This window comes from Alligator mississippiensis, chromosome 2 (genome assembly GCF_030867095.1).
Source record: "Alligator mississippiensis isolate rAllMis1 chromosome 2, rAllMis1, whole genome shotgun sequence".
In the NCBI taxonomy this organism is placed as follows: domain Eukaryota; kingdom Metazoa; phylum Chordata; order Crocodylia; family Alligatoridae; genus Alligator; species Alligator mississippiensis.
In genome coordinates this window covers 96104862-96119527 of record NC_081825.1, presented here as the reverse complement: position 1 = coordinate 96119527, position 14666 = coordinate 96104862, and positions in this window count along the sequence as shown.

Sequence of the window (14666 nt, the reverse complement as noted above, 5' to 3'; positions counted from 1 at the left end):
CAATGAGGATCAAAAAGAAGGGGAGACAACAGGTGTGAGGCAGGTAGGTGTGTGTGGAGGGGGGAATGTTGAACTGGTGATAGAATGTAGCTGGTAAAATGCAGACAGGTTACCTGAGGTTATCAAATGGTAGGCAGATTATAATGTGTCATAAATCCAATGTCTATATTTAGTCCATGATTTTTTTGTATCCAGCAGATTTATGAAGTGAAGTTTGTAGGCCCATCTACAAACTGTGTTTTGTAGAATCCCTCTGAGGACTAGAACTGAGAGATTGGAGAGAGAGTGGTTGTCTTGTGAGAAGTGTGCACCCACAGGTACTTGGGTATTTTTGTCTTTGATAGATTTCTGGTGTGAGTTCATTCTGGTGCGCAGTTGTTGTTTGGTTTCTCCTACATATTTTACATCAGGGCAGTTAGTAGGCCTGTGTGAGTCGGCAGCGATATGATCCGGCTTTGGATCTGGCTGCTTCAGATGGCTGCGATCTGATCCATAGCTCTGGACTGGGTTTCCGCCTTGATCAGGCCGAAGCGGCTCCGAAACTTTGGAGCCGCCTTGGAGATCCGGCCATAGGGTATAATGGGGAATCAATGAAATATCTATAACTTTGTTTCTTGTCTGATTTGGATGAAACTTACAGGGATGGTAGCCTCTGCTGAGCACATGAAATCTGCCAAGTTTCAAGAATATTGGTGCAGGAGCTTTGGGGGAAACTGTACCCCAAATTCTTGAAAGCCAAACCCATGTCACAGCTGTGTGTCACACCACAGGGGGGTGAAAATTGCAGGGGTGGTAGCTTTTACTGAGGCCACAAAGCCTGCCAAGTTTTAAGAAGATCAGTGCAGGGATTTGGGGGGAACTGTACCCCAAATGCTTGAAAGCAAAGCTCCTGTCACATCTATGTGTTACAACACGGGGGGGTCAAAACTGCAGGGCTGGTAGCTCTTGCTGAGGCCACAAAGCTTGCCAAGTTTCAAGGATATAGGTGCAGGGGTTTGGGGGGAACTGCACCTCAAGCTGCAGACTTTTGAGACTAATGAGGTGACGACCGTGAGTATTCTCCTCAGTGCAAATTCAGTGGTATCGGAGGGCTTGGCTGTATATTACAGCTTTCTTGGTGTGTTTAGGGTGATTGCTGGTTCTGTGCAGATATGTATGTTGGTCTGTGGGTTTCTTGTATATGGTGGTTTGGTTTTTTGCCATTCTGGATATTGATCACAGTGTCTAAAATGGAAATGTTGTTGCTGGAAATGTTGTACTCAAGAAATAGTCTTATGGAAGGGCGATGGTTATTGAATTTGTGACGGAAATCAATCAGAGACTGCAGGTTTTTGGTCCACATGCTGAACATGTCATCTATATATCTTTGGTATAGCATGGGTTTGAAGGTGCAGTTTTTGAGTATCAACAACTGTGTACCAGAATGAACGAACACCAAAAATTCATCAAAGGCAAAAACACACCATTACCTGTGAATGCGCACCTCTCACAAGACAACCACTCTCTCTCCAATCTCTCAGTTCTAATCCTCAAAGAGAATTTACAAAGCACCTTCATAGACAAGCCTATGAACTTCACTTCATAAATCTACTGGATACAAAAAATCATGGACAAAATATAGATATTGGATTAATGGCACATTATAACTTACCTGCCATCTGATAACCCCCAATAAACTGTTTGCATTTTACCAGCTACATTCTACGACCAGCTCAACATTTCTCCTTTTTCCCCACAACTGTCTCACACCTATTGTCTCCCACAGCCTCTGAGTCTCAATGCCACACGTTTGCATTTTCACAGACCTGCATTTTGCATATTGGTGTCTATTTTACCCAAGAGAGAACACAAAACAACAAGAGGTTGTTGCCTGAAGAAGGGTGCCTGAACGGTGCCTCTATGCCTGAAGAAGGGTGTTTGAGCCCAAAAGCTTGCAAAGAACAATTTTTCCAACTATTTAGTTGGTCTAATAAAAGATAGCACATCTACCCAAAAATCCTTGTCTGCCTATGACCTTAGACCAACACAGCTACAACCAACAACCCAATACTTAGGGGATGAAGCTGCTAAAAGAGAAGGATAGAAATAATTCTTCCTGATAGCAGCCTTCACTATTGTGTATTTTACAAAGAGCTCTACATTGGAAGGTCACAGTCAGGTCAACAAATGTCCATGATTTGTTTGTTTTTAATCATGTTTTACCTGCCAAAAGGAAGCAATAATTCCTTTAAGATATAACAAAAAGTGAAACCAGCTAGAAACTTATGAAAAAGCAGAAATAAAATTGAGTCTTGTATATCCATGGCTGAGACTAAATGAAATGAACAAAATAAAGTAACAATGTAAGTGGAAAAGAGTGAACTAGATCTTTCAATCCTTTCCATTTCTGGTAAGTTTGGAGCTGTCTAGCCCAAGTAAAGAAAATCTGATTATAAAACAACACATACATTTTAACTTAATAATTTTCCTTTATTTCTTTTAGCTCTGCTTTTTCTCACCTCTGATGTCCATAAACTGATTCTGTAAGGATCAAATTTTCTCAAACAGTGACCGCTTCCTGGGCAAGTAAAACTCTTTTGAAGTCGCATCCTCTCTTATCCTAGCTATCATACAAAAACCCAAAAGTAAGTCGAAATTGTAATATAAGTAATATAGTTTTCCAGCTATACATTAAGTAGCTGAAAATAAATGTTATGTCCTAAAATAATATTGCTTAAATGCTTCTTGATTCATTCTTAGATTGTGGCATTTCTCACTTGATCCACCCATCTAAAACCCTCTCTGTATCAATTAATTAAAAAAATCTCAATTTTTTTTCTAAAAAATCCATATTAAGTATGTCCTAAATTCAAAACCAAACCTTATTGTGAGTTAAATCTAGAAATCAGCATTTAGGACCAGACTTTTAAAAGTATTTAGATACCTAAAGATGCAAATAGGCAGCTAGTGAGATTTTCTGAAGTGCATAGGTACATCTCTAAGTTAAGCATCCAGATACTTTAAGACTCTATGAGATGCCTATTTGCATATTTAATCAACTACCTAATTAAAAAAAAATCTGGCCTGCAGGTGAAATTGCTCTACTCTTACTTAAATTGAACAGTATCTTGCTCATGTATCAAAAGTTAAAATCAAAATTGTCCAAACCTAGTAGCCCAGTGGGCTAGTGTGAGTAATGCCTACCAGTTTCTGTGTCCAAGAGCACTCAAGGGAGTCATGGCAATCATCATATCTAGTTGCCTGAATGACTAGGTGCAGCTGGTTTGACTGGTAGCCACTTTTGGCACAAATCTACAGCAAGGCGTGAACTCAGGTGGTTGGAACCATAGCAAAATATCTTTACCACTGACACCATACCTCGCTTACTCTGAAGTAGTTTCTCTGAAATCAGAGACATAACTGAGAAAATAAGATTCCAGTCCTGGAAAAAAATTGGCATATTTCTAACTTCACTCATACAAGCCCTCCTGTCATGTTTAGTGAGTCAGGGGTCCTGTGGAAATGAACATTTTTAGCTTAATATCAACAGAAGAAGAAAAGGGGGAATGAGTGGAGGCCACATTAACACTGTGGCTCCGGGAGCCATGCTGATATTGCAGCTTTGGATTAATTGCCACCACTGCTCACAAAATGTCTGGCCCACGAGAAGCCCTGCATGCAGGCTGGATTCAGCCTGCAGGTGTAAATTATCAAATACCTCTGAAATGGAAAGACTGTATTATAAGGTGTATATATGAGGGGCCAGGGACAGCACACAATCTGATAAGCTTGTCACTGGAATGACTGGCAAATAACTTGAACCAACTACTATTAACTTATAGACAGCACAGAGGGTGAGGGTGGGGGCGGCCAGGAAGGGAAGAAAGTGTTAGCTTATTTTCTCTTTCATATTTCATGGATACTTAAACCGGAACAACAGACCGGTAGTCCATAGAATTCCTAAACAAAAGGTGGAGAAATGCAATGTCTGTTTACCCCCATAGGGCATTTATACACATATTCTGGGAGTGGGGGGCAGGAGTGCTTTAATTAGAATGGCCTGAAACAAGCTTTAGATAAAAGCACCATTTTTAAGTGCAGGGACAGTGATACACAAGATGCTGAAGGCTGCTGGAGCACAAAAATTACTACCATGAACAATGTGTGCCCCCAGTGGCGGGGACATGGCGGCAGCGAGCAGGGACCTCTCGCAGGTGGCCACAGCAGTGTCGGGAGGGGGGAGAGGGTGGCAAGCGCTGACCAGCGGTCAGCGACCACCTGAAGATGCCACCGGCAGCATTGGCAGCAGCCAGTGGCGACTGGCGACCACCTGCAGAGGCTGCTGGTGGTGTCGGTGGTGAGTGGGGGTGGAGGGTGGCAAGCGGCAACCACCCACAGGTGCTCCTAGCAGAGTCAGTGGCGCTTCTTTTAGGGGGTGCACCGCCAATCTCAGGGGGTGCACGTGCACCCGTGTGCACCCCCTATGCATCGCCAATGATTATAGAGCTCCAGCAGACCCAATTAATTGTGTTTGCTCTGATGCACTGTAATTACAGTGCATTGGAGTAGCCTCACTGCTCATGTACAGATGCCCTTATAGTTCTCATTTAAGAAAACATTTAAATATGGGATTAATATGTGATTCAGTCCCATTACCTTCAATGGGGCTATTGCTTTCTTGTGTTGCCAGTTAAGCATGTTCTGAAATTGCTCACCTGAATAAAGGCCTAAGGACTTCCTTTTAATATAGGTTTTTTAAAATTTATTTTAAATACAAGCTGTGTCTTCAGGTGTTGGACCTCACTTGTTAACAATGGGGCAGCAAGCACACAGGGCACCTATACATGAGCAGTGACACTGCTCTGATGTGCTGTAATTACAGTGTGTTGGAGCAGACTCAATTAATCAAGTCTGCTGGAGAAATGCAAATTGATTAATTGAGTTTGCTGAAGTATGGTAATTACCTCCAGCATCTCGTATTAGCCTCCAGCATCTCGTATCAGCATCCCTGCGCCTGAAAATGGCAGTGGGGGTGCTTTATCTAAAGCTCATTTGATGCTCTGTGTGCTTTAATTACACAAGACACTCTGGGAGCTTTAATTAGAGTGGCTCTCAAAGGCGCTCTAATTAAAGTGCTCTCGCCCCCTACTCCTCAAGCACATGAATAAATGCTTATAGACTACAAACTCTGTAAAAGGTGGACAGGGTTTATAATATCAACAGTACAATGCTGGGTATGACTGTAAACTTCATTCGACTGGAGGACCTGTTGGCAACATGGTGGGGCTAGTCATGGCAGTGTAGCTCCTATAAAATACCACATCATTGCAACCTCCAGAGTAAGGTGAATATAGGGTAGCCCCCACTACCTTTTGGGTACTCCTTGGTTGGAGAAGGCTGAGGGACGTTACCCTGAGAGAAACATGCCTTCACTGAGGAGTTAGGCAGTCAGCAGCAGGTCTTATCTGTTGCTGTCTGGCAGAAGCTACAGCCATCAAGGCACTGAACATCTGGATTAGGTCTGGCCTTTGGATTCTGTCTCAATGGTCTAAAGTGGGGATGGTAGGTCTTAGGCAGCCCCCACTCCTCCATACTCTTGCCTAAGTATATGCATCAAATGTCTTGGTGTAATAGCTGCAGGACTATGTATAAGTGGATTCATCAGGCACCTGACTAGACCTGTTACACATACACCTTGATCTAGAAGATTAATGGTTGCCTACTACAATATTACAGTAATTATTGAATGTCCATATTGCACAGGGCTGAGGAAGAAAAGCATCATGTAACAAGCTTGGCACTTAGCTTGGCACTTGGTAGCTTTGCAACAGCACCTCAGCAAAAACTCTCTTCCTATAACACAGCTCTTTCAACTCTGCTCTTCTACTTCATCTTTCTCTCCTCCAAATAGGTCATATTTCCTGTGCTATCTCACACGTTATATAAATGTGTATACAATTTGCAGTGCAAACATAACCGCTCTGAAAGAGGAAATAACCCTCCTGAGCTGTCACAATGGAGACACAGGAAGCACCAATAAACTGTTCTCTGAAAGCTGCATAATCAGAAATCTCTCATTCACTTTTATTATATCCTCCTCTTTTTCAGCCTCAACTCTCTCAGAATGTTGGAAAGTAATGCAAATTGCAGTGGGAAGCCTGATACCACATGATTTTGTAGCACTGTGAAACTCTTCTCGGTCTATTTCTTGGCCCTAATTTCCACCATTAGGCAGTGGGGTGCTTGTGACATCTTCCTATAATGTCTATGAAATCTATGAGATAGGGAATAGTAGCTTGCTGTGATAATGCATTATAGTTAGGCTATGGACAGAAGTAATTTTAGAAATATTTCCCAGCATAATGGGCTTAGAAATGTTTCAAAAAGGTATCATTTCAGCTACAGGACATATGTACAGCCCCTGTGGCACATCCCCCCTACCACTTGGATTCTGACTCTCTGGCCCCAAAACCTCTCACCAGAGCAAGAGAGAGACAGAGAGACAGAGAGGAGATTTGGGGCTGGAGAGACTGGTACTGACAGTGGCAGAGGGCACCAGAGAGCCAATGTGCCTGGGGACCAGGGAGCAGAAGCCAGCAGCTGGACAGTGCTAAACTGCCTACTCAACTGTCCAGCTGCTGGGTTGTGTCCTGGTCCTAGCTACTCTGAAAGCCTGTCAGACTGTCCACCCACTCTGCTCGCACCCCTGTGGAGAGAGAGTGGAGCACTGTGGGATTCTGGAGGGCCTATGCGTTTTTTGTCTCCATGACCAAGTAATAAATGAAAAACTTGAAAAGAATACCTCATCCCAATAGACAGTATCTTGGAGCACTTTGGCCACTTCTGGAACATTTCAAAGGACATGCATGTTTATTGGCACGGTTGGCCCTTTGAAGTGTTTTAAAGATGTTTGAAACATTTCAGTTGTTGCTGTTGTCTTAAGTAGTGACAGTATCCTGACGTCACAATGCTTCTGTGTGGTATGTCACTTATCAAACTTCTGTACCGTTCCCAGCGCTGGCCCAGGGCTGGGAAATCCCAGCTGCTGGCTACAGCCCTGGGGATGCACTTTTCCTATTCCCGCCGCAGCACTGGGTTATTTTTCACCTCCCGGCCCCTCACCCCACCGCTACATGGACAATCCCCTCCCACAGACAAGCCAGCCTCCCTACCCCCAGCCTGCCAAACCTCCCATCCCTCAAGCCCCAGTGTCAGTTTGCCCAGAGCCAAAGAAGTAAGTCAGGGTGTGGGGGGAGCAGTGGATAGGATTGAGGGGGAGGTTGTTCATCTGGGGGTGGGGGTTCAGGGGCTAAAAATAAACCCCAGGACTGGGGGGAAGAGAACCCCCCCCATTCCCTTACACTGGTCTGTGGATCCTGCTTGCTCCCCAGTCCAACCAAACCCTCCCAGACTGCATCAATTCCCCCACTTGTCCCCTTATCCCCCCAAAAACATTTGCAGAACCCCCCTTGCCCCCCTTACTCCCCCCATGGACCCTGCTTACCCTTGATCTCCCTAATGCCCCCTTTGGACCCTGCTTGTCACCCTGATCCCCCAAAGCCCCCCCAGCTAGTCCCCCCATCCTGACTTACCTTAGATCAGGTGGCCATTTTTAACTTGATCTAACCTCCCCAAATCCCTGTATCTACCCTTAATTGTAGGGTTTTGCTTAAACATAGTTCAATGTAGCTCTTACAGGCAACCTTTAAAAGTCAGAACTTTGACTGCTTTGTGCTCTTTCTGCGTCTTTGTGTTACTCACTCACACTCTCTGAAATACGCATTTATTTATGCTGTTTTAAAATATCACATTTCAATGATCTAACAACAAGTGTAGAATTTTTATAGCCTTGCAGAACATAAATTATATCAGTATTCAAATTCTGAATAAATTTACATCAGCCCATAGTCATATGGGGATTCACTGGGAGAACAGGTCACCTATAAGGTCACTTGAGGATGAAACTTCAAGCAGTTTGAAGATGAAAACTGCTATTTTAGGTTAGTTAATGCATTTTGATCCAAGGTTCTTAATCATGGATGTTTTAGTATCCTCCAGCCTTTGACAGGCAAGTCAGGATATCTCTAGCCTGAATTGCAGAGGAGCTGAGCACTTACAAATTCGGTGAAAGTCAATTGGGGCAGATTCCAGAGCTGGTATAAATGTAAATAGTTCTATATACACAGGGAGGAACACTGAGTTTATTTTGGATTCATCACCCATTTGTTTCATTCAAGTTGTAAATAACTAGAAATGCAAAATATCTTGCACCCTCAAAAAGCAAGATGATGTCTGCTAAACATAGCTGCTATGGAGAACACATAACACCAGCAGACTTTTCCTATGCCTGAAGAAGGGTGTTTGTGTCTGAAAGCTTGCAACGAACAAATTTTCCAACTATTTAGTTGGTCTAATAAAAGATATAACATTTAAATATAGATGCTACATTTTTAAATTGTAAATCAGTTTGGTGCATGTTATGAGAATAACTTGGGTTTCTGAACCCTGTGAAACGATCAGAGACTCCCTGGGTTTAGCTTAGCAGGTGACTGGCTGAACTTATATTGAGAGTGGTGACAGGAGACAAAAATACAAACCATATCTCCCTCCCTCTTGATTGAAGGCAGGGCAGAGTGGCGACTAATGGCTTCAGAGAGACATGAGCTTTCATAGGTGGCAGTCTACTTTAGATGCTATGAACAGCATGCTAGGGGTTGCATCCCATCTGGCTGTTTCACACCACCTTTGTTCCAAACATTCCAGATTACTGAGCAGGAGGCAAAGCTGCGAGAAGCAAAACCAATTCAAAACCATGATGCTAAATACTTTGCTCTCTGCTCTGAGGCATATGAAGCTGTTTTAAGCCTCCTGAGTTGAGGTGAGAAAGGGCAATGAAGAGCAGTATCAGGGAATCCCTGCACAAGTTTTGTTTTAAAGCCAGTCACAATTGTAAGGTGTCCTTTAGGTACCTCATGTTACTTCACCTCTCATGTCATCTTATTGTTCAGGATGATGTGTGTCTTGTTCCCTGCTAGTGCTCCCCAGATCAGTGAAGCATGGATGGTGGAAGTCTGTATAGGGTATTAAGAGGAGTGCAGGTTAACAGTTGTATGGGTGGGCTAAGGATGAACATAGAAAACAACAGGTGTTGCCAGGGAAGCCTAAAACCTTTGTTGTATATCTAGTGTTCAGTTGGTGTAAACCAGCCAGGAATAACCTCAGGCTAAGAATTAGAAGGGGTCTAATCATCAGTGAATGACTTACTGTAGGGTGAAAGATAGTGGGTCTTCATCACACATCAGATGATCTGCAGTAACTGCCCGTGTGCACACCCTTATTCTATGGTAAGTGGAAGCTAAACTAGTGTACCTTAGCCCTGAAGGAAAGAAGGGTAAATCATTATTGCCTTAGATTTCACTTATTCTGAAGTATGGGTGGTTACTGTGGAGCAGTGGACATGTGGTAAAGCCCATCTACTTTTACTCTGTAGTAAGCTATTCATATATCCACACCCTTAAGATGGAGTTTAATACATCTATGAAAGGGATTACTTGACATTGTTCCCTGTAACAGCAGGAGAATGGACTGAATGCCTTCTGTGTCCCAGGACTTTCCTTACTTGCCTTGCGTTCCTGACTCTGGGTATAGACAGACATACATAATACATGCAACGATATGAAAGGATACCAATATAAGTTGTTATGGTGCAACTGTTACATCTGCAAGATTCTGTAGGAATACAAGTGTAGCTAAACTACTACAACTTTAACCCTGTTAAATTAAGGGTCCAAGCTAGGGTGACTAGCCAACTTGTGAATAGTCAATACAATCACAAAGGTGTAACACAAGTTAACAGCTTCTGTGCACTCCAAAGCTCCAGTTCCTCCTGTCCTTTTAAAATGGTTAAAAGAGGTATGTTTGTCCATGCCTTTCATCAGGCTGGAGTTATAGGTAGGTAAAAAGTGTGGCATAGGAAGCACAATCTTCTCTGTGTACTTCCTTTAACTTTGCATTTCCTGAATCTACTCTGTGTGCATTGTGTGGAGTTGAGCAATTTTACAGGTTTCTGGTTTTGGCTGACAAATTCTACATTCTGTAGGGCTACTCAGTCTTAGCTGTGTTTTAACAAACTTGTTATTATTATTATTATTTTTAATTTCATGTCTCAGGCCAAATTAGTAAAAATCAGTTCTGAATTTTGTTGACTAAGCAGGACTCAATTGTTCAAGTGTGTGTGGCACTACCACTGGCAAGTATCCTACCTCCCAGACTCTTCAGCCTGGGGCTTCAGATACTCCAAAATTCATGGCAGGCATCCTACATGCAATCCTCAAGCCTGGAGGTCATGGGGATCAGAAACCCCCTATTCTCACTTGCCTCTAGCCAAAAGGCCACAGAAGCAAGCTAAAGGGAAAACCCAAGAGCAATCCTCCATCACCCTAATTTATTTTGTTTTTGAGCAATTGGTGGCAGTAAGGAGGTACAAATGAGAGAAGGAAGATGGCTTCTGGGACACGCAGGTAGCCCCAGTTCACAGTGCTAAATGCCTAGGGCAAGTTCAAAGACTACTTATTTTCATTTCTCTCTGTGTTAGTATTGCATGTATGTGCTGTACCAAGCTAAAGAAATACCAGACTTGTCTGTTTTCAGCTCTCTGATGTCTCGGTACCATGTGTGGCATATCTAGCTGTGCACTGAAATTGCTCATTCTCAGTTTCCACCTGGATTTCATTGCGTGTGTCTGTGCTGTATTTTGAGCCTGTCAGTTGTCAGCCCCCCACCCATGTCAACTCTGATGGGGTATTAAATGTATTGAGTCCATCTGTTCTAAGCATCCTACTCTTGTCTCAAAGCTGTGCATTTGATGTTTATCTAATCACCATTTCAAAAACAGGTAATTTGGTGTAGGGAGTCAGGATTAGGGAACAACTTAATCCCATCAAATGCACTACATTTGTATTACAAAGTGTAACTGGGAATCTGATGTGATTTATCAGTTTTAAGTCTGACTTGACTTCCTGTGAATTTCAGAGGTCACTAAAACATCATCTTATATATAAATACTCTGACAATGTTGCTGTATCTCTAAGCAAGTTTCTACTTGACTGCCAAGTAGGGCTAAAAGAAACCTTATCTATGACTATGGAAGCAGAAGAAAAGTCTTTTAACTTTTGAATAAGAATGTTCTGAAACTGGATCTTGCTTCAGGCAGTAAATGAGCTTGGGGCAGTCTTCTGATATAAGTTTTATATAGGTACAACCTCTGGGTTTTTTTCTTTGTTTTTGTTATCATCATCATCTCTTGGTAAGAATCAATTACATTTTTAAATGGAGGTCAGTTTGGGGAGTTATGCTATGAGAACCCCTTCACTGAGTCAATCTAAATTTTCATCAGGAAATCTATCCTCCATTGTCATTGTGCATAATAATTTTTAGGGCAATCTAATTTTACATGTGAATTTAGATGATAACTTTGAAAAAAACAACCTTAAGCAGAGAACACTTTTCAAGCTTAGCTATGAGGTTGATGCCTCAAAAGCTGCCCTAAAATTAACATTTCCCTTCAGAGGATTTCAGAGGGTCCAGGATCATCAATTTTTCTTCAAAACTTTTCTGCCATCTATCATGTGTTATAGTGTCTGGCAAGCAGGGATGGAGAAAAACTCCTGAAGAGCTCACAGATTCTGCTACTGAAATGAACAGAATCATCAGCACAGATTGTAAACATTATTAATGCTGATCAAATAACTTAAAATTCATGTTACACACTGAAATCATCCAGACAGTAGTACAGCTAATGTTTTACTGTGTTTGCCTTGATGCCATTTTTTTTATTCTGAAGGAATTAACATTGAACATTTAACCCAAGTATTGTGGGTTTTTATAAGTATGAAAACTACATGTGAATTCACCACTGTGTCCAAGATACAGGGAGGAGAAAGTTAAAAGAAAAAAAGGACTTCCCTCTGTGGTAGGGCTGGAAACAACACAAGCAGAAGGCAAAAGGGTGAACTTTGAGGAAGGAAACATATGCGATAGCATTGTATTTGTTTTTCTTCACTTACACAGTGTCTTTGATTCAGGAAAGGGTATCAGGAAGACACAACAAGAAAAAAAAAACAGATGAGAAGTCAACAGCTGGTTGTCTGGGGAAAACTGAATATTGAATTTTGGAGAAAAGAAACAGACATCACATCATCACAATGGGAGGAAAAAGAGATTTTGAAATAGAATTTAAAGTAATGAGATCAGTAAGAGAGAGGGGAAGAAAGATCCAAAAAACTGAGGCAAGAAGTGTGATATTGAGAAATGGAAAGGAGAGAATGAATCATGGCAAGAAAGCTATAAAGATGAATAAAAGGAGTCTGTAGGCATCTGGGGGATGAAAGAAGAAACAGGAGGGAATGGTTAGATTAAAAAAAAAATCTCAAAATGATGCTTTTGAGAGTGTTGAACACAGGGAACCAGTGACAGAAGGAAACATGGGGACACCCAGGAAGAGACAAAAAGGAGGGCTGTGTGAGTACCAGTTCTCACAGACTTCCTAAATGACCTTGTAAAGTCACAACTCCATGTATCTCAGTTTCCATACCTATAAAATGAGCCTCTCTCACAAGTTAATTTATACACATTTCTAATTCATTTTAACCTCCCTAGATAGAAACAATAGAGGGGCAAAATAAAATTAATTGAGAAGCAATGAGGAATTTAAACATATTGAAGGGTTCTAAAATAAAGTAAGACTTTTGGAAGGCAGCTATAGATAGTGCTGTAGAAATTAGGGCATGAGATCACAAGCACATTTACCAAGAGTAAGAAACTGGCTGATACATGAGCTGTTTGGAAACTATCTTCTGCAATATTTAATATTAGAAATATGGGTGGAGAAAAAGTTGTTTGTTAGAGTTCCTAGCATTGATTGCTGGAATGATCAGCATATCATTGCAGGGGGGAAAGTGGATAGTAGAAAGAGAGTCGAAGGGAAAGAAAAGAGGAGTTTTGATTTAGACATATGTAACCTAAAGATAATGTTAAGATAACAAGGTCACATTAATGCCATTCAGGTAAGAAGATGCAATGGGAGGGGTCACAAATCTTGCCAGGAAGGAAAGCCATGGCTTCAATTGAATAGATTTAATGGGCACTGTAAAAGTCCCATAGAATGTTTACTAGGCAAACAGTTGGAAATGCACCTGTTTAATTACCAGAGGCTGAACCAGACTTATTTGTCTGCAACTCCCTTGAGGATATTTAGATGCAATCATTAGCAAGGATTATATGGGCACATAGTTAGCAGTATTAGATTGAAGTCAAGTAGAAGGCAGGGTAGATTGCACCTTATAAGCCAACCACAGTAGATAGCTGTATATAGGGCAAGCTTTTGTGGGCTAAAGCTTATTTCATGAGATATTGAAGTGAACTTCAGCCCATGAAAACTTGTGCTATATATATGTACTTGGTTAGTCTGTAAGGTGCAAATATATCCTGCTTCCCAAAGCATTATATGGAGGCAGACCTCTTCAGGGAACTTTGCTGCCATGGAGCAAATGAAGGAGCATTTAGATCCTGAGCACAGTCCTGGTGTTTTTATACTGATGCTCCCAGGCCTTTCAAAGATTTTAAATATCTGATCATTCTGCTGCAAATGGCATGTCCTTTTGGTGTCTTGAGCAAGCCATGTCCTAAGTTTTGCTTGCTGTATTGTTCTTAGAGTTTAACTGTCCAGCAGACAGGCTCTGATGCCGTTGCCCTTTACTGAAGACTGGAACCTCAAACTGGCAAATGAAACAAAGCAAGGAGCAATGCAGAGCACAAATCAGCTAGTGCAGTACATCCCCAATAGCTCATCCTACAGAGGAGGTGGCAGCTGCATTCTGAGAGGCTGTCTTTTTATAACTTTTCACAGAGGATATAGATAGAAGTACAGTGAGTATGACTGAATGACTGTTTTCTCAAACTGCTATTCAAGCAGCAAGCAGAATGTAGGGTGGAGGGAGTTTCCAATAGAAGAATGGAGAAAAAGAAAGGATCATGATGCTTTTACAAAGTTACTGTAAAATGGCACTTTTGTACTCAATTTTACTCACATAACTGAATATAAATTATGGCTTTTTGCACTGCAGAAGTAACTCAGCTATAGAAGAGTGTGTTAAACATTGTTTAAACAAAAAGTTGTATGGCCTTAACTACACTGGTATAATTCCTTGTATAAAGTGGCATACCCCTCCCACCCCAGTGTAGTTGCCACTATATTGGTACAAACTGTGTTTCTCCTACTTTTGGGAGTAATAAATTCCCTTGGTATAACTAGCATACAGACCAGGAGTTGTACTGGATGTAACTATATACAAAAATTAGTCCTCTAAACAAAACTGTACATAGCCCAGGCTTAGAACAAACTCAATCAACAAATCGAATCACTGTCCCCGATTCGGGCTGAATCCTAATTGAATACAGCACACTTCGCGCACCCCTACTCCACGGTACAAAAGTATAATCTCTTGACAAAATAAAAGAGAATTGTAGAGGAAAAAGCAGACAAATATCTAAAATAATAGATGAAGGAACAGAGAAGATATCTGGCCTAGCAAATTGACCTTTTGTACAATACTTGGCGTTTTGTACAATAATTATTAATTTCAAATGAAATTCAGCTTCATGTGACAGTTCCCAACCTTCCAATACTT